The sequence below is a fragment of the Rhinoraja longicauda genome, chromosome 29, assembly GCF_053455715.1.
Source record: "Rhinoraja longicauda isolate Sanriku21f chromosome 29, sRhiLon1.1, whole genome shotgun sequence".
In the NCBI taxonomy this organism is placed as follows: domain Eukaryota; kingdom Metazoa; phylum Chordata; class Chondrichthyes; order Rajiformes; family Arhynchobatidae; genus Rhinoraja; species Rhinoraja longicauda.
In genome coordinates, this window is record NC_135981.1 from 29875405 (window position 1) to 29900947 (window position 25543).

The following is a 25543-nucleotide window of genomic DNA, read 5'->3' on the forward strand; positions in this document are numbered from 1 at the left end:
GGCAAAGACAACATGTTCTGGAGGCTCAGACAGAAGTCGATATATCGTTGGACAGCAAGTAAAACTTTGAGTTAGTGCAGGAGATTGGTGCTGATGTTGGAGGAACTGACCTCTGTTTCCTGTCTCTGGCACAGTGTGTCCTAAAACATACAACATTCTCCCAGAGCTTGAAAGTGTTGATGCAGAGAATTGAGGACACAGCCAAGACTATCACGCAAACCTTCACGCTGCCTCGGCAAGGCCACCAGCATAATCACAGATGAGTCTCACCCCGGACACTCCCTCTTCTCCCCTCTCTCATCAGGCAAGAGGTGAAAAAACACACCTCCAGATTCAGGAACACTTTCTACCCAGCGAATATCAGGCAACTGAACCATCTAATCAACAACTAGAGAGCAGTTCTGAGTTGCTATCTACCTTATTGAAGACCATCAGACTATTTTTAATCATACTTTATCTTGGACTAAAGTTATTCCCTTGATCATGTATCTGTAAATGGCTTTCCACTGACTGGTTAGCATGCAACAAAAGCTGTTCACTGTACCGTGGTACACGTGACAATAAACTAAACTAAAAAGGATGATAGTTAGAAACATAGAAACATAGAAAAATAGGTGAGGATACGCCATTCGGCCCTTTGAGCCAGCACCGCCATTCAATATGATCATGGCTGATCATCTAAAATCAGTACCCTGTTTCTGATTTTTCCCTATAATCCTTGATTCCTTTAGCCCTAAGAGCTAAATCTAACTCTCTCTTGAAACCATCCAGTGAATTGGCCTCCACTGCCTTCGGTGGCAGAGAATTCCACAGATTCACAACTCTCTGGGTGATTTTTTTTTTCCTCATCTCAGTCCTAAATGGCCTGTCCCTTATTCTTAAACTGTGACCCCTGGTTCTGGACTCCCCCAACATTGGGAACATTTTTTCCTGCATCTAGCCTGTCCAATCCAAAAAGGGCCGAATGGTGTACAATGACTGGTGTACACGGACACCCAGGTCTCGTTGCACCTCCCCTTTCCCTAATCTGTCACCATTGAGATAATAATCTGCCTTCCTGTTATTGCCACTAAAGTGGATAACCTCACATTTATCCACATTATACTGCATTTGCCATGCATCTGCCCACTCATCCAACCTATTTAAGTCATCCTGCAGCCTCATGGCTTCCTCATTGTAGCTCACATAGGCACCCAGCTTTGTGTCATCCGCAAACTTGGATATGTCACATTTAATTCCTTCGTCTAGATCGATAATATATATTGTAAATAACTGGGGTCTCAGCGCTGAACCTTGCGGCACCCCACTAGTCACTGCCTGCCATTCTAAAAAGGACCCATTAATTCCTTTGCTTCCTGTCTGCCAACCAGTTCTCTATCCATGTCAATACCCTACCCTCAATACCATGTGCTCTAATTTTGCACACTAATCTGTGTTGATGAACCTAGGAGGAAGGAGCTCAGAATAAGGGGTCAGGCATTCAGGATTAAATTAAGAAGAATTTTCTTCACCCCCACACAGTGAATCTCTGGAGTTCTCCATCCAAAAGCAATAAGTTAATTTGTGACAAAGATTAATAGTCGTTTTGATGTTAAGGGAATTGAGGTATATAGGATTATAACAGGAAAGTGACAATGGGGTAATAACTTTGTTCTGATGCAGCAAGTGCGAGGAAACTGAAACACAATCCTCTTGTTTCAGGTTTTCATGTTCTGATGTATTAGATAAATCTATGCCAAAGTTATTTTTCACTCCATTACAACAAAGTCCTATGTTCTATATAAAATGTAACACAGAATTCTGGAGGAAAATAGCTGCAGTTGCTGGTAAAAATCGAAGGTATCACATAAAAATGCTGGAGTAACTCAGCGGGTCAGGCAGCATCTCAGGAGAGACGTTTCGGGTCGAGACCCTTCTTCAGACTGATGACAGGGGACGACGACAAAGAAAGGATATAGGTGGAGACAGGAAAACAGTGGGAGAACTGGGAAGGGGAAGGGGAGGAGAGGGACAGAGGAACTATCTAAAGTTAGAGAAATCAATGTTCATACCGCTGGGCTGCAAGCTGCCCAGGCGAAATATGAGGTGCTGTTCCTCCAATTTGCGGTGGGCCTCATTATGACATTGGAGGAGGCCCATGACAGAAAGGTCAGACTGGGAATGGGAATGGGAATTGAAGTGCTCAGCCACCGGGAGATCAGGTTGGTTAAGGCGGACTGAGCGAAGGTGTTGAGCGAAACGATCGCCGAGCCAGTGTTTGGTCTCGCCAATGTAGAGAAGTTGACATCTGGAACAGTGGATACAATAGATGAGGTTGGAGGAGGTACAGGTGAACCTCTGCCTCACCTGGAAAGAGTGTTAGGGTCCTTGGATGGAGTCGAGGGGGGAGGTAAAGGGACAGGTGTTGCACCTCCTGCAGTTGCAGGGGAAAGTGCCTGGGGAGGGGGTAGTTTGGGTAGGAAGGGACGAGTGGACCAGGGAGTTACGGAAGGAACAGTCTCTGCGGAAAGCAGAAAGGTGAGGAGATGGGAAGATGTGGCCAGTGGGGGGATCCCGTTGGAGGTGACGGAAATGTTGGATGATAATTTGTTGGATACGTTGGCTGATGGGTGGAAGGTGAGGACAAGGGGGACTCTGTCCTTGTTACGAATGGGGGGAGGGGGGGCAAGAGCAGAGCTGTGGGATATAGAGGAGGCCCTAGTGAGAGCCTCATCTGTAATAGAGGAGGGGAAGCCCCGTTTCCTAAAGAATGAGGACATCTCTGATGCCTTAGTGTGAAACACTTCATCCTGGGCGCAGATGCGGCGTAGACGGAGGAATTGGGAATAGGGGATAGAGTTTTTGCAGGAGACATGGTGAGAAAAAGTGTAGTCCAGATAGCTGTGGCAGTCAGTGGGTTTGTAGTAGATGTCGGTCACAAGTCTGTCTCCTGTGATGGAGATAATGAGATCCAGAAACGGGAGGGAGATGGCGGAGATGGTCCAAGTATATTTAAGAGCAGGATGGAAATTAGTGGTGAAATGTATGAAGTCAGTGAGTTCTGCATGGGTACAAGAGGTAGCACCAATGCAGTCTCAATGTAGCGAGGTAGAGTTTGGAGATGGGGCCAGTGTACGTCTGGAACAGGGATTGTTCGACGTACCCGACAAAGAGGCAGGTGTAGCTAGGCCCATGTAAGTGCCCATAGCTATGCCTCGGGTTTGGAGGAAGTGGGAGGAGTCAAAGGAGAAGTTGTTAAGGGTAAGAACCAGCTCTGCTAGGCGGAGGAGAGTGTTAGTAGATGGAGATTGGTTGGTTCTACGGTCAAGGAAGAAACGGAGGGCTTCAAGACCATCCTTGTGGGGGATGGAAGTGTAGAGTGACTGGACATCCATGGTAAAGATGAGGGAGTGGGAGCCTGGAAACCGGACATTATTGAGGAGATGGAGAGCATGTGAGGTGACTTGGGCATAGGTAGGGAGGGTTTTGACCAGGGGGGATAGGATGGAGTCGAGGTAGATTTTTTTAGATTTAGATTTTTTAGATTTAGAGATACAGTGCAGAAACAGGCCCTTCGGCCCACCGGGTCCGCGCCGCCCAGTGATCCCCGCACACCAACACTAGTCCTACACCCACTAGGGACAATTTTTTTACATTTACCTAGCCAATTAACCTACATACCTGTACGTCTTTGAACTTTTTGGACTTTACGTTCATGTCCCACCGAATTAATTCAGGTAGAAACAATGGGTCTGCCAGGACAGTTCTGTTTGTCGATTTTAGGGAGAAAGTAAAGTCGCGGGGCTGGGGAACGATAAGGTTGGAGGCAATAGAGGGCAGAGCGCTGGAATTGGTGAGATCAGTGATAGTGTTGGTGATTAAGGTCTGGCGCTCGATGGTGGGGTCATGGTCCAAGGATAAGTAGGAGGAGGTGTCTGAGAGTTGTCGTCTGGCCTCGCTCGGTAGAGGTCAGCACGCCAGACTACCACAGCACCTCCCTTGTCAGCGGGTTTGATGACTAAGTCAGGGTTGTTGCAGAGTGAGTGGAGGGCTGCACGTTCAGGAGGGGAGAGGTTAGAGTTGGTCAGGGGAGTGGAACATTTAAGGCAGTTAATGTCACGACGGCAGTTGGAGATGAAAGTCAAGTCAAGTCAATTTTATTTGTATAGCACATTTAAAAACAACCTACGTTGACCAAAGTGCTGTACATCTGATTAGGTACTAAGGAAAAAATGAAACACGCAAACATAACAGCACATATAAAACAGTTCAAAGCGCCTCCTCAATGAGCCTCAAACGCTAGGGAGTAGAAATAGGTTTTGAGCCTGGACTTAAAGGAGTCGATGGAGGGGGCAGTTCTGATGGGGAGAGGGATGCTGTTCCACAGTCTAGGAGCTGCAACTGCAAAAGCACGGTCACCCCTGAGCTTAAGCCTAGGCCGTGGGATAGTGAGTAGCCCCAAGTCGGCCGACCTGAGGGACCTGGAGTAAGAGAGGTGGGTTAGAAATTTTTTGATGTAGGGGGGGGAAATGTCCATTTAGTGCTTTATATGTGAATAGGAGGAGCTTGAAGTTGATTATGTACCGTACAGGGAGCCAGTGGAGAGAGGCCAGAATCGGCGTGATGTGGTCCCTTTTACGGGTACCCGTCAGGAGTCTCGCTGCGGCGTTTTGGACCAGTTGCAGGCGGGACAAGGAAGATTGGCTGATCCCAGTGTATAGGGAGTTGCAGTAGTCTAGGCGGGAGGAAATGAAAGCGTGGATGATTTTTTCAGTGTCGTCGAATTGGAGGAAAGGTTTGATTTTAGCTATGGTACGAAGTTGGAAGAAGCTGGCTTTTACCACAGCGTTGACTTGCTTGTCAAATTTTCATGCAGAGTCAAATATCACGCCGAGGTTTTTGACATGCGGTTTGACTAGGCAGGATAGGCTTCCAAGACTGCCTGTTATCGATTTGATGGAGTCGGGGGGGGGGGGGGGGGGGGGGCGAATAGGATGACCTCAGACTTGCTCTCGTTTAATTGGAGGAAGTTCTGTGCCATCCAACATTTTATGTCGTCAAGGCAGTGTAAGAGGCTGTTTAAATTTGACTGGTTGTTGGGTTTCAGGGGGAGGTAAAGCTGAGTGTCATCGGCATAGCAGTGGAAAGAAATGCCGTGCCTTTGAATGATTTGGCCAAGGGGGAGCATGTATAGAGAGAAGAGAATGGGGCCTAGGATGGAGCCTTGTGGCTAGCTGGAGCAGAGGAATAACTGCCTATGTTGATGGTGAAACTCCTATCTTTGAGGTAGGAAACGAACCAGCTCAGGGCAGTGCCATCAATGCCAACCGCGTACCGGAGACGGTCAATAAGGATGGTGTGGTCCACTGTATCGAACTCTGCGCTGAGGTCGAGAAGGAGCAGGATTGCACAGTCGCCGGTGTCGATGGCGAGAAGCAGGTCGTTGTGTACCTTCAACAAGGCAGACTCTGTGCTGTGGTGGGCTCTGAAACCTGACTGGAAACTTTCCAGGATGGTGTTTTGGTGTAGGTCGGGCACTAATTGGTTTAGAATTGCCTTTTCAAGGACTTTTGACAGGAATGGCAGTTTGGAAATGGGTCTGTAGTTGCTAGGCAAGGTGGGGTCTAGGTTAGGTTTTTTCAGTAGGGGCTGGACCACCGCGTGTTTGAAACAGGTTGGAACAGTGCCAGTGGCCAGAGAACTGTTGATAATAGAGAGGATGCTGGGACCGGCTATTGCAATGACATCCTTCAGAAGGGCAGTGGGGGCAGGATCAAGGGGGCAGGTTGCAGGTTTCATAGCGGAGACAAGCTTTGCAAGGGAGGATAGAGTGACGGGTTGGAAACAGTCCAATTTAGATGAACAGACTAGTGAGACAGCTAGGTCAGGGGTGGGAGGGGAAATGTTCATTCTAATGTTCTCAACTTTGCTGGTGAAAAATTTAGCGAATTCTTCGCACTTAGCAGGGGACCCAACTAAGCTGGTACTGGGGGCGGGACATATGACAGAGGTAATTGTGCTAAATAGGACCTTGGAGTTATGAGAGTTTTTGGAGATAAGGTCGGAGAAGTATTGTGCTCTAGCAGACTTTATTGCTTCCTGGTATTTGAGAAGATTGTTTCTCAGAATTTCGAAGGAAATTTGAAGCTTGTCACATTTCCACCTACGTTCTGATTTTCTGCACTCCCTTCTTAGGGCTTTGGTGGAGTCATTGAGCCAAGGCCGACCTTTGGGCTTAGGCTTTTTCATTTTAAGGGGAGCGATAGAATCCAGGATGGAAGAGCAAGTGATATTAAATAAAGAGGTGAGATCCTCAGTGCTGAGATGGGGGGAGAAGCCTCAATAGTGCAGATGTTGGGGGCAGCTGTGAGAGCCTCGGAGAACTTACTGGCAGTCAATGAGTTTATGTCGCGGGAGTAACGAACAGGGAGATGAGATTTTGCGGGAGATAAAGGCAGAGTTGCGTCAAAAATGATAGCGCTGTGGTCCGATAGACAGGCTTCAGTAGTTTCAATGTTGTAGATTGGGAATCCGGACGATAACACTAGGTCGAGAGTATGGCCTAACTTGTGAGTGGGTCCCGTGATGAAAGGTTCTAGTGAGGGTAGTTGGCCAACCCGGGGGGTCCAAGAGGAGGGGGTCCATTGGAGACGGGAGAAGGGGTCATCAGTGGGGGGTGAGGGCTCCTTCCCATGGAAAAATGCTCGGAGGCAGAGGCGGCGGAAGAAGAGCTCCACGTCATGCCGGAACTCGTTGATGTGGGGGCGGAGGGGAACAAAGGTAAGGCCTCTGCTGAGGACAGACCGTTCAGTATCTGAAAGGGGGAGGTCAGGGGGGATGGTGAACACCCGGCAATGGTGGGGGTTGGGGTCGGATGAAGGCAGGGGGGAGGTGGATTTGGAGGTGATGTATGGTGGGGGGGTGGTAGGTTAACTGAGTAGTGGGGGGTATGAGGACCAATGTGTGGGTGGGGAGTCGGGCCGCCTGGGTAGAGGGGGAAGGGGGAGACCCAGTGGAACCCCTGCTGAGGTTCCTTGTAGGAGGGGGTGGGCAGTAGGACCCAGCGGAGTCAGACCACGCGCTGTGCGACTCTGCCTCGTGGGGACTGTGGGCCCAGCGCTGAGTCTGTGAGCCGGGCACGACTGTGGCCCGCTGCTGGGCAGTGGCGCTGAGTCGGAGAGCCGGGCACGACTGCGTTCACCTGCTGGGCAGTGGCGCTGAGTCGGAGAGCCGGGCATGGCTGCGTTCCGCTCCTGGGCAGTGGCACTGAGTCGGAGAGCCGGGCACGGCTGCGTTCCGCTCCTGGGCAGTGGCGCTGAGCCTGTGAGCCGGGCACGGCTGCGTTCCGCTCCTGGGCAGTGGCGCTGAGCCTGTGAGCCGGGCACGGCTGCGTTCCGCTCCTGGGCAGTGGCGCTGAGCCTGTGAGCCATGTACAGCGACGGCTGCAGCCCGCTGCTGGGCGGTGGAGCGGCGACGATCAACACGGTCGCTGGGGGAGGCCCGTGGGGAACTGGAGCCCGGGTAAGCGGCGGTCGACCTGGTCAGCGGATGGCCGGGCAGGAAATGAGGGTCGGCGGCAGCGGCAGAATTCTGGAAACACTCGAGTATTGGGTGGCAGCTGTGACTTATTGTTTCAGGTTGGAAAGCCTGTCTGTTTCTAAATGGCATTTGGTTCAAAGTGACTTTAAGTAGTGATACTGTATTTTATCTTTTATCGATTTATCATTCTGCTATTGTAAAATAAAATGAATGCCCTGACAGATGGCCGCCACCAGGGGACAGTGTTCCCTGCTGTGAGCACAGTGATCTAAACCAGCATCAGCAGATCCTTCTGTCTACATCAAAATGTAGTTATTTTCAGGTAACTATTTAATAAAACAGGGTTGTTCCAAAAGTAAATTATTTATTTGCTCACATGGAATTCCAGTAGTAACCTGGTGTTTAAAGTTAAAAATATCTTTATTGAAGCATTTTCTTAACTTATTCACATATTAAGTTTATAACATTTTTTTTATTGTATCAAAACTAATTTATTTAATTACGATTACAACACAAAATAAAACCATGGTAACACACCTACCACCATAGTACAAAATCACCAAATTATCTAGACACTAAATTTTCAAACAACTATGTTACAATCCTTACAAATATACTAAATAACTGCTATACAACTATGTCCCTCTCTAACACCACCCGGGCGCGGACGTAACCCCTGAAAAGGGGCAAGCATCTGGCTCGGGCAGAACCCTCTTCCGCCTGGCGCCATGACTCGCAGATAGCCAGCTAGGCCAGGCCCAGGAGCAACCCAACCAGGACATCTTCAGCCCTACCCTCTCCCCTTCGTACAGAGTGAAGTTTATAACAGTGGACACTCCCATTTACATAGAAACATAGAAAATAGGTGCAGGAGGGGGCCATTCGGCCCTTTGAGCCAGCACCGCCATTCATTGTGATCATGGCTGATCGTCCCCAATCAATAACCCGTGCCTGCCTTCTCCACATATCCCTTGATTCCACTAGTCCCTAGAGCTCTATCTAACTCTCTCTTAAATCCATCCAGTGATTTGGCTTCCACTGTCCTCTGTGGCAGAGAATTCCACAAATTCACAACTCTCTGGGTGAAAAAGTTTCTTCTCACCTCAGTTTTAAATGGCCTCCCCTTTATTCTAAGACTGTGGCCCCTGGTTCTGGACTCGCCCAACATTGGGAACATTTTTCCTGCATCTAGCTTTTAGAGAGCCATAACATCGTGCAATGCATAAACAGTCCCCCAGGCCCAACGTCTCCATACCAACCAAATGCCCCATTTACACTAGTCCCACCTGCCTGTGATTGGCCAATATCCCTCTCAACCTTTCCTATTCATGTACCTGTCCAAATGTCTTTTAACACCTGTCCACATGGAACAGAAGGGTTTTCTGTTGAATCTGAGGCTTGTGGTTCCTTTTTGTGTCCAAGAAGTTTAAATAAGGCATTGCAGTATAGAAGTTCAACACCATTTTTCACAGTATGCCACTGAAAATCTATCTTCTTTCCTGGAATGAAACAAGTTTATTATTTTTCTGGGTCACGTCGGCACCTCCTGAAATTCCACTCATGACTCATCCATGCATGTTTGACATGATTGCAGCATTACGTGCCTTGGATGAAGTAATTCCCTTTGTAGAACTTGGATTATTAAGGGAAAAATTAACTCAAGTTATTCTTGGGGCAACCATAATTGGACTCTCTCAGAACTGCTAGGTCTTCATAGCTCCCTTGGGCATCGTGGATTGGGATCACTTTAATGTGAGGTTCTTGTCTTTTTTACCCTCGAATCCCTCTTTGCTTAAATGTAATTAAAAAATGAACTGGTGATGCTGGTTTATACTGAAGATAGGCACAAAATGCTGGAGTAACTCGGTGGGTCGGGCAGTGTCTCTGGAGAAAATGGATAGGCGACGTTTTGGGTCAGGACCCTCTTCAGTCAAAAAAAAGGGTCCTGACCTGAAAAATCAGGTATTGACTTTCTTCAGAGATGCGGACTAACCTGCTGGGTTACTCCAGCACTTTGTGTTTATCCCTCAGTGCTTACCTCCATAATAGCATTGACATGCCTAAGCCACACCTCATCTCACTCTTCACCCAGATTTGGCCTCAGATGTGCCTAGGGTTGCCAACTATCTCACTCCCAAATAAGGGACAAGGTGACGTCACCGCCCCACGTGACCTCACCCAGCCAGCGGCCACGTGCTCCCGCTCCACCAATGGCGGCCGCCCGGGCCAGGAGGCGGGTTGCTAGGCAACCTCCATTAGGCAGACCCCGGGGCCTACACTGTCCGGACCTACACTGTCCGGACTTACAGTATCTGGGCCTACAGCGCCGGGCCTACAGCACCCTCCTGGGCCTAATACGGGACAAGGGCAGGACAAACCAATTTAGCCCAAAATACGGGATGTCCTGGCTAGTTGGCAACCCTAGCAGTGCCTCAGAATGAGCCGTGCCTTTTCACTGCCAAAGTGAGCTGGAGTTCATTGGTGCACTGTTGAGGTCATTGAGCAAATTCTAAGCCTACATTTCAAGTAAACTGATTTCCGAAGGAGTCTAATGTGCACTGTCCGCAGGCATTGACATTCCTCAATATATTCTGTAATGTGGATTTTGTTCTGAAAAACAAATCAATCCGAACTAATTTGTTACATCTGCAACTGGTAACTAGGAGGGGCAATCAGGGAAAGCAGTTGGGAAATTACCGAGTAAATTGTACAAAATGTGTATGTTTAATGGGAAAATTCTATTCATAGGATGGAAAACTAAACAACATGTTCGCTAAACTAAACACACTCTCTGACTATGGAGGAAGCCTAGGACAGAGAGTTTGAAGAAGGGCCTTGATGCAAGACGTCACCCAATCCTTCTCCCCAGACATGCTGCCTATCCTGCTGAGTTACTTCAGCATTTTGTGTTTTTCATCGGTTTAAACCGGCTTCTGCAGTTCCTTCCAACACAGAACAACATGTTCCTGTGTGAACAGTAATGAAGTCACAAAGGATGAAACTGAAATACTTGGCAATGTTAATAACCAGCTAGATAGTCAATGGCAATCAACTCATCTTTTGGTTATCAAACTTTATCCTTGGAACAGAAATGTCAGATGCACCGATTTACAGGCACATTGGATGCAACAACAGTAATAAATATAATAAATTTAATTAATCTAAGTAAACCAGGCCATAGTAGTGCAAAACCAAAATACACAGAGCAACCATAGGTGTGCAAAGCCGGCAGTGGTTCAGTTTTGAGGTAGGGTTGTGGTTAGGGCTGTGATCAAGGCCCTGGCCAGACTGCACAGTGATGATAACATCTGTTTCTGGTTGTCAGGTTCTGGAGACAATGCAGAGAGGTGGTGAAAGACTGATTCATTGAGTCATAGAGACATACAGGCCTTTCAGCCCAATTTGTTCACACTGGCCAACATGTCCCCTCTACACTAGTCCCACCTGCCCGCATTTGGCCCATTTCCCTCCAAAACTATTATATCCATGTTTAAATGTTTCTTAAATGTTGCGATAGTAGCTGCCTCAACTACCTCCTCTGGCTGCTCATTCCATACACCCACTACCCTTTGTGTAAAAAAGTTACCCCTCAAGTTTCTATTAAATCTTTCCCCCCCCTCACCTTATACCTATGGTTCTTGATTCCCCTAGACAAAAGACTCTGTGCGTCTACACAATCGTGTGAACACCTCTATTAGATCAGCCCTCATCCTCCTGCGCTCCAAAGAATAGAGTCCCAGCCTGCTCAACCTGCATTCCAGGTACTAGGTGTCTGAGTTACGAAAACACCCTAGCATAGCACTTCACTAAAGTGAATCTGCATTATATTGTAAAAGGCTAACCTCCAGTGCTGTGTGCCCCTTTAAATTAAACCAGAGAACTTGGCACCAGGGATCACAGGTGATTTTAGAGAAAATTTAATTTGTGGAGCAATTTCTTTAGATAGTGAGTGATGAATCTGTGGAATTAATTGCCACAGAAGGCTGTGGAGGCCAAGTCAACAGATGTTTTAAAGGAGAGTGACAGATTCTTGATTAGTACGGTTGTCATGAGTTATGGGGAGAATGCAGGAGGATGGGGTTGAGAAGGAAAGATTGATCAGCCATGACTGAATCGCGAGTAGACGTGTTAGGCAGAATAGCCTAATTCTGCTCCTACAACTTAAGTATCATTCATGCAATGGATGCTGAATCATCCAGAACTCAGGGAAATAAAAGTATGGAATCATTTAAGTAAACATGTTTGATGCAATGGGGTGGGGCAACAGCAGTGTTGTTGGGGCTGAGCTGAGTGAATGAACTACACTTGGCAGAATGACTTTCCTCATCTATAGTTATCTTATGATCTTGAAAAAGGAAATCCAGTTCCAATATACTTATTGACAAAAGGATTGAGTCACATTTGAACACACTTGGCCTATCCTTCTCGTTAAACATGATGCTTATTTTTAAACTTCAAAGCAACAGACCTAGTTTTTTTCTTTTGTAGGTTACACAAATGTGTCAGGGTGGTTCAGTGTGTTGCACAGTACACCCACGCACACATGCCCACACGGATGAGACAGATGCACAAGCAAACAAAGACTGCTGTGAACGTCAAACCTTAAGGGCAGGGCATGCATACATACATACATGCGCCCAACTGACTGTGGCACACATAACTGTGTCACCTACCTGATACAGATACACAATATCTATCTGGGACAACACAAGATGCTTAGACAAGGTTTGATTTATCCCTCGCGTGTGTCGGTCTCAGTAAAATCAGGTAACTAGGGTAATGCAGCATGAGATAAATAGTCCCAGTCAGTCTGTGTGTGCGTATTACTTACTGAGAACCACAGGGAAAGGTTGGAGAACAGGAGGTTCTGGCCCATAAAGTGTAACGTGCAATTGACAGTCTTTGTGCAGAATATTAGTGACCATTTCAGCGTGGGATTGTTGCCTGCAAACAGCTGAATTGGGCTGCAGGGTAGGAAGGAAAGGGCACCATCTGGAACTGAGGCCATATGTGGCAGGTTGGAAAAGAGGGAGTGAGGTGGGAAATTTGAATGGGGCGGCACGGTGGCGCAGTGGTAGAGTTGCTGCCTTAAGGGCCTGTCCCACTTAGGCGATTTTAAGGCGACTGCCGGTGACTAGGCTGTCACCAACAGTTCGCCGGGGTGTCGCGGGCATGATCGTGAGGAGTCTTCCAAGAATCGTAGTGGATCTCGGCGTGTCGCTTAGAAATCATCCGGAGTGAAATTTCTCGGCGACAGCTGGCTTGTCGCCAGGTATCGTTGCTTATTGCGGGCGCTGTCGCATGCTGTCCCCAGGTTTGCTAGGTTCTCTTAGATGCGTTTAGAAGCACATAATATTAAAATAAGTAAAGTCTTTTCAAAATACCATTTTGTGTTTAACCAATTTATTTACCGTCAGGACATTTGACAGGTAGATTGGAGGCGACAGTTTGACGGTCAGGTAAGCGTGGGAGTTTTGCGATGTTTATGGCCATCAGCCATTACATTTAAAGTGGGCTCCCAACCCAGATATGCAACCCAGAAACCAGATATGCATCTCCCGTGCATTTTCAAAGAATGCCCACATACTTTTCACAAAAATCCACTTAACCACTTAAAAAAAATTTTTTTTTAATACAGCTATTAGTAAACTGGAAAAAAATCCAGTTTATGCCTTGTTATAGTGATGCTTGATTTTTAAGTAACCCACGCAAGATGTTATAGTTCAAAACTCTCAAGTACTTACCGACTTGTCAGTGATTTCAGCGAAAATTAGGACGCCGGAGAAGCATTGACAGCGTGGGAATTTCGCGATGTTTCCGAAGATGCCGACCTGACTCGGCATTGTCGTGGTCATTGTCGTCGGGTAAAAGAAAATTTCAGCGATCTGCTACGACTTTGACAGTCGCCGGCAGTCGCCTAAAAAATGGCCTAAGTGGGACAGGCCCTTTACAGAGCCAGAGACCTGGTTCGATCCTGACTACGGGTGCTGTCTATACGGAGTTTGTACATCCTCCCCGTGACACACGTGGGTCTCCGAGATCTTCGGTTTCCTCCCGCACTCCAAAGATGTCCAGGTTTGTAAGTTAATTAGCTTGGTATATATAAATGTAAATTGTCCCTAGTGTGTGTAGGATAGTGTTAATATGCAGGGATCGTTGGTCGGCGCGGACTCGGTGGGCCGAAGGGCCTGTTTCCACGCTGTATCTCTAAACTAAATTAAAGTAAAGGGCGTGGGCTGGCGATGATGTCAGTCCTGGCCTTGTGGTGGGCTGCATGGAAGATCATGTATTAATCATGTATTGTCTGTCTGCACGCAACAAAAGCTTTTCACTGTGCCAAGAACCTAAACTCAAAGATTGGGACATGGCACTGACTGCTAGCCTATGGGACATTTGATCAAGTCTAGGGTACGGGTGGGACGATGTGCCGTCTGAGAGAGGGAGAGTGAGGGGTGGTGAGGTTGTTGAGTTGGGACAGCGGACAACCAACTTGTTGGGTTATTGGATGGGTCGGTATTATCCTTGTGGTGGGGGAGAAGCAAACGATAGAAAGTAAGCAAGGGACACAGAGGTTTTACAAACCAACTCTGCAGCAGCAACTAGCAATGATCACTATTTACTTTACCTTAGAGTTTAGAAGTATAGCATGGAAACAGGCCCTCCAGTCCACCGAGTCTGTGCTAACCAGCGGTCACCCTGTACACTAGCACTGTTTACACACTAGGGCATGGAAACAGGTCCTCCAGTCCACCGAATGTGCTGACCAGCGGTCACCCTTTACACTAGCACTGTTTACACACTAGGGACAATTTACAATTTTTACCAAATCCAATTAACCTACAAACCTGCGCGTCTTTGGAGTGCGGGATGAAACCGGAGCACCCAGACAAAACCCATGTGGTTGCAGGGAGAACAGCACTTGTAGTCAGGATTGATCCCGGGTCTCTGGCGCTGTAAGGCAGCAACTCTACCGCTGTGCCACCGTGCCACCCCTCAAGTAATGCCGTCTGATTCTCCTGCAGTGCCCCAGCAGGAAGACTATGTGGGGAACATCACCACTTGGTGCTTGTCTGACACAGAGGCCGTGCTGAGGGAGTAATTTGGGGAGTCCCACAGGAGGGGTACGACCCAGACAGTGAGTGTCATCACCATGTTTCACTCCAGGAAATGTCTGCTGTAGATGGAAACAGAGCCATGTGGTCAAATTATGGGCAAGTGCCTTTAAATTCTTCTCCCACAACATGATCTTCAATAGCTTTCTGTTCTCGTGTGTATGCACCTGCTTTTTTCAGTTATGCAGGAACAGCTGTTATTTATTGATGGAAAGTAGTGAATAGTAGCAAATACTCTAGGCCTCTGCTTTACCTGCAAGGTATTTGCACAGACTTCAACTTGTTTACACTTGAAATTAATGCACTGGTTTTTCAGATACAATGAACTGCAGGTGCTGGTTTCCGAAATAAAGACACAAAATGCTGGAGTAACTCAGCGGATCAGGCATCTTCTCTGGAGGACATGGATAGGTGACATTTTGGGTTGGAATCCTTCTTCAGACTGATTGTAGTATGGAGAAGGTGGGGATGGGTCAAAGCCAAGCAAGTGATAGGTGGATACAGGGGGTGGGGGGTTATTTGGCAGATGGGTGGTTAAAGGGCAGAGATAAAAAGAAGTCTGAGATAAAGAAAGCAGAGGCATGAAATATGAAGCCAGAGGAAGGAATATAGGTGGAAGGGGACTGTGGGATGGGGAAAGAGTAGTGGGATGGGGAAAGAGTGGTGGGATAATGGGAAAAATAGGTGTACATGCAGGTGGGAGACAGGGAAAAGATGTTATGGGAAGGCGGAGATTTAGTAGGCCAATTACATAAAATTGGGGAATTCATGGTTCATTTTTTAGTTTCTTGTTTTAGCCCAGCCTCTCTCTAACCAAACTGCCCCATTTTGTCACCGTGGTTTCATGAGATCACCATTACTTGAGAAGCTGGCGAGGTTCAGGTACCTGGGAGTGCTCCTGTTGATTGAACAGATTCTCATTAGTTCTGAAGATTAGTTCTGCTCCTGCAAGAAGTTGCTCTCTCCAGCACTTGGTGAGGAAGACTATCGTGTGTGGGGCAAAGGGGCAGCCTCGTGTGCCAACAGCCTGCACTGAGATTGGCTCCTTTGTAGACTCCATTGTTGGGACCAGGGCTTGCATTACATGAGATGTGGGTAAATTTATGTGTTAGTCTCTCCTCTCCACAACTACGTTTCTTAATGAGGATCACTAAAGGCAGTGAGACAGGGAGAGAAGCGTGAGATATGAAGTCAGGGGAAGAGATATAGGTGGAAGGGGATGGGGGGAAGAGGAAGGGATTGTGGGTGAACTGTGCTTATGTGGGTGGGGCAGCTTTCTCCCCACCCCTACCTCAATCAATCTGAAGAAGGGTCCCGACCAAAAATGTCATCTATCCATGTCCTCCAGAGATTCTGCCAGACTCGTTGAGTTACTCCAACATTTATGTCTTTCTTTTTTGGCATTACCATGTTGTTTTTTTCACAAGATCTTGTGAATAAATTGGTTGACATATTATCACAGTGCATCTCATTTTCCTTGCCTATGCTGCTTAATTAATGATTGAAGTGATGTTCTTTCTCTGGGTGAGAGTGTGGTAGCTGATTGAAAGATCGCAGCTGTCCATACAGTTCAGCAGTTAAGACACTGGGGGCTGGCATCACTGCGATATCCCAATATCACTGCGAGTGATATTGGAAGTCCTCCAGGGATAATCTGGCTCCCACTGTGACTGATGCTGCCCACAGTTCCAGAGCATAACACATGGTGCAGCATTAGGTCATTCAGTCCATTGACCAGCTAACCAGGGGCTGTGTTTAGTTTAGCTTAGTTTAGAGAAACAGCACAGAAACAGGCCCTTCGGCCCACCGAGTCTGCACTGGCCAGCGATCCCCGCACACTAACACTATCCTACACATTAAGGATATTTTACAATCTTTACCTAAGTCAATTAATCTACAAACCTGTACTTCTTTGGAGTTTGGGAGGAAACGGCACGGTAGCGCAGCGGTAGAGTTGCTGCTTTACAGCGAATGCAGCGCCGGAGACTCAGGTTCGATCCTGACTACGGGTGCTGCACTGTAAGGAGTTTGTACGTTCTCCCCGTGACCTGTGTGGGTTTTCTCCGAGATCTTCGGTTTCCTCCCACACTCCAAAGACGTACAGGTATGTAGGTTAATTGGCTGGGTAAAATGTAAAAATTGTCCCTAGTGGGTGTAGGATAGTGTTAATGTGCGGGGATCGCTGGGCGGCACGGACTTGGAGGGCCGAAAAGGCCAGTTTCCGGCTGTATATATATGATATGATATGATATGATAAACCAGAGCATTCAAAGAAAACCCACGCCGTCACAGGGAGAATGCACAAAGTCCATACAGAAAGCACCCATAGTCAGGATCGAACCCGTGTCTCTGGCGCTGTAAGGCAACAACTCTACTGCTGTGCCACTGTGCCACCTTTTTGTGGTTCTCATGATATTACTAAAGATAAAAAGGAAATCATCATATCTACATTGCTCCTTTTAAGACCTCAAAATAGACTTGGAAATCTTTATAAAGAATGAATTATTCTGTTGTACAGTTACTTCAGACGAGTAGCAAACATGTCAGCCAGAGCAGATCAGCCAGAGCAGATCAGCCGGAGCAGATCAGCCGGAGCAGATCAGCCGGAGCAGATCAGCCGGAGCAGATCAGCCGGAGCAGATCAGCCGGAGCAGATCAGCCAGAGCAGATCAGCCAGAGCAGATCAGCCAGCCTCACTGCCCCACATCAGCCAGAGCACATCAGCCAGCCTCACTGCCCCACAACAGCTGTTTTGCTAGATTTCAAAATCAACGAGAATGCAATAATTAGGTCCAAGATGGCAATGTTGTTTAAAGTATGAAAATTAGTCAGGACAGCAGGAAGAACTTGGAAAGGCTGTTGGTCTTCAGTTTTTTACGCTGATCTGTAGTACTCCCAAGCGTTCGACAAGATGAATGACTGCAATTTGTAGTCAACATTGTGGGATTTGAATGCACAACCAGGAGGTAGGTGTGATAACAAGTTAGAGTCATAACAATGTACAAAATATATGAAACTAGTTGGTTAAGTAATCCAAGTGTAGAAATGTCGAGGTAGCTATACGATAAAGTCAAAGATCTCTTAATTCTCTTCAGTTTTATAACATTCTTTCATCTCACACTCCTTGGATAATTCAAAGGGTTTTGCATATTTGAGAGTCGGAGCGTAGCTCTGTCAACTTCCTTAGTGTTTCCCGATGCGTTTAGAACCAATGCATCAGAAGTGAGAGAATTACAAAGCAGAAAGTAACTCGCCTGACACTGGGATCAGTGAATGTTTACTGAAAGTGTGGTGTCAAAGGACAGTTAGATGTGTGTGACCCGTAACCACAGATCTATTTGTGGTTCCGGCTTTAGGCATTCAAAACCAAACGTCCTCCACAGTAAATACTGCAAAACAACCTCACTAATGGCCAGATACTGAGTAATCACTCACTGACTGAGAAGCCTTGAAAATTCCTAAAAGAGTTGTCATCTTCATGACACATAAACAGAGAGAGTTCAGTAGAGAACGTCTCCTCCCTCATGTAATCATTCCTCGTAAGCCTCTGATTCACTTATGTGATACTCACAGGGGCCTTGCAAACTAATAAAAATAAAGCTGGAGTTCAATGGTTCATTGGTAATTTATTGTCATATGTACTGAGGTGTAGTGAAGTTCAATTTTGTGTACAGTTCTGTACAAGTATCACGATACATAAGCACTAAGATACATCTTAGATAAGCATCTCAAATAGAGTACAAGTGTATAGCAGTAGTTTCGCTGAACACCTATACTCAACCCGCCTTGGCCTATGCAATCTTCCATTGTCAAACATTTTAACTTCCTTTCTGTCCTGGGACTCCTTCACTGTCAGAGTGAGGTCACATGCAAATGGGAGGAACAGCACCTCATATTTAGCTTGGGCAGCTTACAACCCAGCAGCATGAAAATGGATTTATCTAAGTTTAGGTAACTCTTGCATTCCCTCTCTCTCCAACCCTCCCCCACCCAAGTCCCCTTGCTAATTTCACCATTTGTATTCCTTGGTCATCACCACGTTCCCATCCATCAATGGAACATTGTGGGCTCCACAATGCAGTCATCGATGCAGGCTCTGCTTTGTTCTGTACCTTTGTCCCCCTCCTTTGTCCCCCTCCAGTGTCCCCCTCCCTGACACTCAGTCTGATGAAGAGTCTCAACCTGAAACATCACCTATTTCTTTTCTCCAGAGATCCTGCCTGACCTGCAGAGTCTCTCCAGCATTTTGTGTCTATCTTCAGTGTATCTGCAGTTCCTTGTAACACAGTATACAGTCACCAGTTTGGCGCCATTTTCAGGTCCCAGATGTAAGTGCAGGGATCGTGGCCTGACCATGAAGGCCTGTTGTCCTGGTGGCGTTGCAGGGTCGAGGCCAAGCGTAGCCGTGGTGTCCTCCACCGTTACTCCACCACTGTAGGCAGCGTCTGGTCCACGTGCTTGGCCTCTTTGAGTGGCGCCTGGTCCAGCCGAGCCACGGGGTGTTGCAAGGCCTCCAGTGGCCCACTCCAGCAGCCGGATATGGGGAGAAGGCAGGAGAATGGGGTTAGGAGGGAGAGATAGATCAGGCATGCTTGATTGGCAGCGTAGACCTGATGGGTCGAATGGCCTAATTCTGTTCCTATCACTTATGACATGAATGAATGAATTAATAATTTATTGGCCAAGTATGTACACATACAAGGAATGTGCCTTGGTGCTCTGCTCACAAGTAACAACATGAACATACAGTAAACAATTAAGAATAAAGCATAGAACATTAAAACATTAAGAATACAACATTACGGTTTAAAAGATGTGAGTGAAATAAACCAGAGCAAAAAGAAACTACAGACTTTTGGTTATTGAGTAGAGCTGCTACTCGTGGAAAAAGCTGTTTTAATGTCACATTATAAGCTGATGATCCACAGTCGTGGCCTTGCACTCCCTCCAGTAGCCAGTCTGCGTACCGGCCCTCCGTCTGACTCCTTCCACTCTGGGCGCGTGAGCCGGGCCTACCGGGCGGGTTCCCGGTGCAGGGGTCCTCGGTCGACAGCGGTGAGCCGGGCCTGCTGGTGGGTCTGGCTGTGGGTTGCCAGGATATGTAGGGAATGGAGCGATTTGGATTTGACTGCTGAGTTACTGATATCGTACAATTTTTAAGCACAGATTCATTGTTTCTAAGCCGGTAGCAGTTCTCTATGTTTAGAGATAGTTTAGTATAGTTTAGAGATACAGCGCGGAAACAGGCCCTTCGGCCCACTAAGTCCGCACCGACCGGCGATCTCCGCACATTAACACTATCCTACACACACTAGGGACAATTATCTGAATGGTGGCCGATTAGGAAAAGGGGAGATGCAACGAGACCTGGGTGTCGTGGTACACCAGTCATTCAAAGTAGGCATGCAGGTGCAGCAGGCAGTGAAGAAAGCGAATGGTATGTTGGCATTCATAGCGAGGGGATTTGAGTATAGGAGCAGGGAGGTTCTGCTGCAGTTGTACAGGGCATTGTGAGACCACACCTGGAGTATTGCGTACAGTTTTGGTCTCCTAATCTGAGGAAATACATTCTTGCCGTAGAGGGAGTACAGAGAAGGTTCACCAGATTGATTCCTGGGATGGCAGGACTTTCATATGAAGAAAGACTGGATAGACTCGGCTTGTACTCGTTGGAATTTAGAAGATTGAGGGGGGATCTTATAGAAACTTACAAAATTCTTAAGAGGTTGGAGAGGCTAGATGCAGGAAGATTGTTCCCGATTTTGGGGAAGTCCAGAACAAGGGGTCACAGTTTAAGGATAAGGGGGAAGTCTTTTAGGACCGAAAGGTTTTTTTCACACAGAAAGTGGTGAATCTGTGGAATTCTTTGCCACAGAAGGTAGTTGAGGCCAGTTCATTGGCTATATTTAAGAGGGAGTTAGATGTGGCCCTTGTGGCTAAAGGGATCAGGGGGTATGGAGAGAAGTCAGGTACAGGATACTGAGTTGGATGATCAGCCATGATCATATTGAATGGCGGTGCAGGCTCGAAGAGCCGAATGGCCTACTCCTGCACCTATTTTCTATGTTTCTAATTTATAATTATACCAAACCAATTAACCTACAAACCTGTACATCTTTGGAGTGTGGGAGGAAACCGGAGCACCCGGAGAGAACCCATGCAGGTCACGAGGGGAACATACAAACTCCATACAAACAGCACACATATTCAGGATCAAACCTGGGACTCTGGCGCTGTAAGACCGCATTATTCACATTGTACATGCCCACAAACCAGGATGAGCTACCAGGTCTTCCTGTCAGGCTGCTCCATGCATACTCCCTTGCACACTGGAAGTTTTGCTGGAAATCAGCCCTGTGTTGATGCAGAGTGGAGGCAAGTGGCCGTCCTCATGACAACGTAGTCTGTCAGGCATCACACCTTGTCCTTCAACATGACGGATAACAAGCTGAGCAAGCCACGGGAGGCACTGACCTGAAATAGTATCCGGCACCTTCAGAACAGAATGTAGACTGAAAAACAAAGCTCAGAGGAAAAGTGACCTCGCTCAGTCCTCTCCAAAGTGAATGTAACAGAATGCTACTTCCCAGGCCCATTCTGTACTGTTTGTGGCATGACCATCCAACTTCAGCATTCTAACATCACCCACTGTTCACATCTGTTGATTTTACTTCTCTGTCTACATACTGATCATTGACATGAAATGCTGGAGTAACTCAGCGGACCAGGCATCATCTCTGGAGAGAAGGAATGGATGATGTTTTGAGTCAAAACCCTTCTTCAGACTGAAAGAAGGATCTCGACCCGAAACGTCATCCATTCCTTCTCTCCAGAGATGCTGCCTGTCCCGCTGAGTTACTCCAGCTTTTTGTGTCTATCTTCGGTTTAAACCAGCATCTGCAGTTCCTTCTTACATACAACAGTGCAGTACAGGGACAGGCCCTTTAGCACAAAATGTCTGTGCTGAATATGATGCCAAGGCCAATTCTTATCTGCCTGCACATGATCCATATCCTTCCACTTCCTACATATCCATGTGCCTATCCCAGGAATGAGTAGCTTAACCTATGATGAGCGTTTGTTGGCACTTGGCCTGTACTCGCTGGAGTTTAGAAGAATGAGGGGGGACCTCATTGAAACATACAGAATAGTGAAAGGCTTGAATAGAGTGGATGTGGAGAGAATGTTTTCACTAGTGGGAGAGTCTAGGGCTAGAGGTCATAGCCTCAGAATTAAAGGACTTTCATTTTGGAAGGAGATGAGAAGGAATTTCTTTAATCAGAGGTTGGTGAATCTGTGGAATTCTTTGCCACAGAAGGCTGTGGAGGCCTTCAGTGGATGTTTTTATGTGGTAACATTTTCACACAAAGGGTGGTAGTTGAGTCTGGGACTATCCCAATGTTTAAGAACAGGTACAATGTTAAGACAGGTACATGGATAGGACAGGTTTGGAGGGATATGGACCAAATGCAGGCAGGTGGGACTAGTGTAAATGGAACGTTGGCCGGTGTGGACAAGTTGGGCCAAAGGGCCTGTTTCCACGCTGTATCACTCTGTGACTCTATGACTCTATAAAGCTGCATCGTGATTTTCTCACTCTTATACTCAATGCCACGACAAATGAAGACAAGCATGCATGTGCCTTTTATCTCTGGCTGCTGTCGTTTGATGGCCACAAACTGTTGTTTCAAGACTGAGATTAATTAACAGCATACATATCAGAAACTTGTAGTGAGTCCAGACGAGTGGTTTTATCTAAATCCTTTATTAGTATAAAACCCGTAACAAACGCGACAGACTTCTTTCTGGACAAACACTAACTTCACTTACTAATCTAATCTCCCATCTCACGTTTGGCGCCAAGCATTTAAATACCCCGCGCTCCCTCACCCCGTGACCGTAACCCAATCCGAGGGTTCTATTACCTGGCCAATCCCTATGTCCCTACATGACCCCCCCCAGAACCCTCGAAACCATACCTCACGGGCGGCCGAACCTCCCGCCCAGAACGTGTACGGATGGGGGAAACCGATACCCCCAGCGTGACAGGAGGCGGGGGGGACGCCGCCACTGGAGGCGATGGGGGGTCCACTGGAGCGGAGGGTGCAGGTGACGTGGGGCACTTGATGAACAACGGCAGCCCGGGACCAACCATAGGCGGCGGAGGCCCAAGAGGTGGTAAACTGGGCGCCGCTGACGGGACCAGTCGAGCAGCCACAGGCCGGCCCCGGCGCGGCGGCTGAGCCACCGACACGGGGAGGTCCTGGTCTAAATGGGCCGGCTTGAGACGGGACACTGAAACCAGCTCCTGACGATTTCCTACCTGCAAGGTGAAGGTTACAGTTCCTCTTTTAAGCACCTAGAACGGGCCCTGGTAAACCGGCTGAAGAGGGGGACGGTGGCAATCTTTCCGAAGAAACACGAAATCACAGCTCCGCAATTCCGAAGGAACGTGAACTGCTGTGCTTCCGTGACTAGAGGTGGGGACTGGAGCCAGAGAACCCACCCGTTCTCGGAGGGAGCCCAAGACTGACGTGACGGATGGCGGCAAGGCGGGAGTGGAAGGGAGAATATCGCCCGGCACCCGCAGGGGCGAACCGTAGACGAGCTCGGCCGAAGATGTGCCCAGCTCAGCCCGCGGGGCCGTACGGATGCCGAGGAGGACCCAAGGCAGCTGGTCAGCCCAATCGTAGCCAGTCAGGCGAGCACAGAGGGACGCCTTCAGCTGCCGATGGAAACGCTCAACCATCCCGTTGGCTTGGGGATGATAGGCGGTGGTCTGCTGTAATCGAGCACCATAAAGCTGCGCCAGCGCGGCCCAGAGAGACGAGGTGAACTGGGCTCCCCGATCTGTAGTGATGATAGCCGGGACCCCGAAACGAGCCACCCAATGCAACGCCAGGGCCCGTGCACAGGAGGCCGCCGAGGTGTCCGACAACGGGAGCGCCTCCGGCCAACGAGTGAACCGATCAACCACCGTCAGTAGATGAGTGTAACCCCTAGAATAGGGCAATGGACCCACCAAATCCACATGGATGTGGAAAAAACGGGCGGGGGGAACCTCGAATGTCTGGTGCGGAGGCTGGACATGACGATGGACTTTGGAGGTCTGGCACGGAATGCAGGCGCGTGCCCAGGCTGCCACCTGCTTCCGCAGGCCATGCCAGACAAACCGGTCGGCCACCATGGCTGAAGTCGCCCTGATGGACGGATGTGCCAGGCCATGAATGGCCTCAAAAACCTTACGCCGCAGAGCGGCAGGCACCACCGGGCGAGGGCGTGGGAGAGTAACGTCGCACCACAACTTGGTACCTGTGGGGCCACACGCCACCTGCTCCAAACGCAGTCCCGAGGTTGTGGAGGCGTACACCACGGCAGTTCCTTCCAGGCGCTGAGCCTCCACTAGCTCCTGGAAATCCACATGTTTACCAACCACGGCTACGGAGGGAATGGCCGGCCGGGACAGAGCATCAACAACGGCATTCAGCCTACCCGCAATATGACGGACATCGGTCGTAAACTCCGAAATGAGGGTTAGGTGCCGCTGCTGGCGAGCCGACCACGGATCAGAAACCTTAGCAAAAGCGAATGTCAAAGGTTTGTGATCCGTGTAGGCCACGAAAGAACGGCCTTCTAAAAAGTAACGGAAGTGCCGGACTGCTAAATAAAGGGCCAGGAGCTCCCTATCGAACGCACTGTACTTGAGCTCCGCTCGAGAGAGCTGCCTGCTGAAAAACGCAAGAGGCTGCCATTCACCGTCAACCTGCTGCTCCAAAACCCCACCCACCGCCACGTCTGAGGCGTCCACCGTCAGAGCTGTGGGGGCGGAGGAGCGCGGGTGCACCAGCATGGTGGCATTGGCGAGGGCCTGTTTGACCGCAACAAAAGCCGTCTCCGCAGCTACGGACCATACCAACTCCGCGGGGTTACCTGCGAGACATTGAAAAAGGGGACGCATAACCCGAGCTGCTGCAGGCACGAACCGATGATAAAAATTGACCATGCCCACAAATTCCTGCAAGCCCTTGATGGTAGTCGGGCGGGGGAAAGAGCGGACCGCGTCCACCTTAGCTGGTAAGGGAGTGGCACCGGCCGGAGTAACCCGATGACCCAAAAAATCCACCGCGGACAGGCCGAATTGGCACTTGTCCGGATGGAGAATCAGGCCATGGTCTTGCAGCCTCTGGAACACAGTGCGGAGGTGGACCAAGTGCTCCTGGACCGAACGGCTGGCAATCAAAATATCGTCTAGATAAATAAAGACAAACGGCAACCCTCGACCCACCCGGTCCATCAGACGCTGGAATGCCTGGGCTGCATTTTTAAGGCCGAAAGGCATACGCAACCACTCAAACAGTCCGAACGGGGTGATGGTCGCTGTTTTCGGAATATCCGGCGGGTGGACCGGGATCTGATGGTATCCCCGCACCAAATCAATTTTTGAAAATATTGTCGCCCCCTCCAGGCTAGCTGAAAAGTCCTGAATGTGTGGAATCGGGTAGCGGTCCGGCCGTGTTGCCGCGTTGAGTCGACGGAAGTCACCACATGGTCTCCACCCCCCAGATGCTTTGGAAACCATGTGCAAAGGGGATGCCCACGGACTACTCGAAGGCCGAATAATTCCCAACCTCTCCAAGTTTAGGAACTCCTCTCGCGCCCTGGCCAGCTTGTCGGGTGGGAGGCGCCGTGCCCGGGCAAAAACCGGCGGCCCTTCGGTTGGAATGAAATGGACGACCCCGTGCTTCTCCGAAGGTGAATCAAAACGCTGGACGAGGAGCTGCGGGAAGTCGGCCAGGACTGCATCGAACTGACCAGGAGCCGTGGTAATGGACTGGATGACTAGGCTGGGTGGGGCGGCGCTTGTAGCAGCCTCTGGCCCAGTATCCCGAGGCCGTACATCAGCCGAGGGTTGT

General features: G+C 48.6%; 1 protein-coding gene across 3 annotated transcripts in view; it reads left to right on the forward strand.

Moving 5' to 3' along the window:
- Positions 1 to 25543, forward strand: part of LOC144607513 (rho GTPase-activating protein 27-like) — a 235782-nt gene that overhangs the window by 64143 nt on the left and 146096 nt on the right. The gene's annotated exons all lie outside the window — the stretch shown is intronic.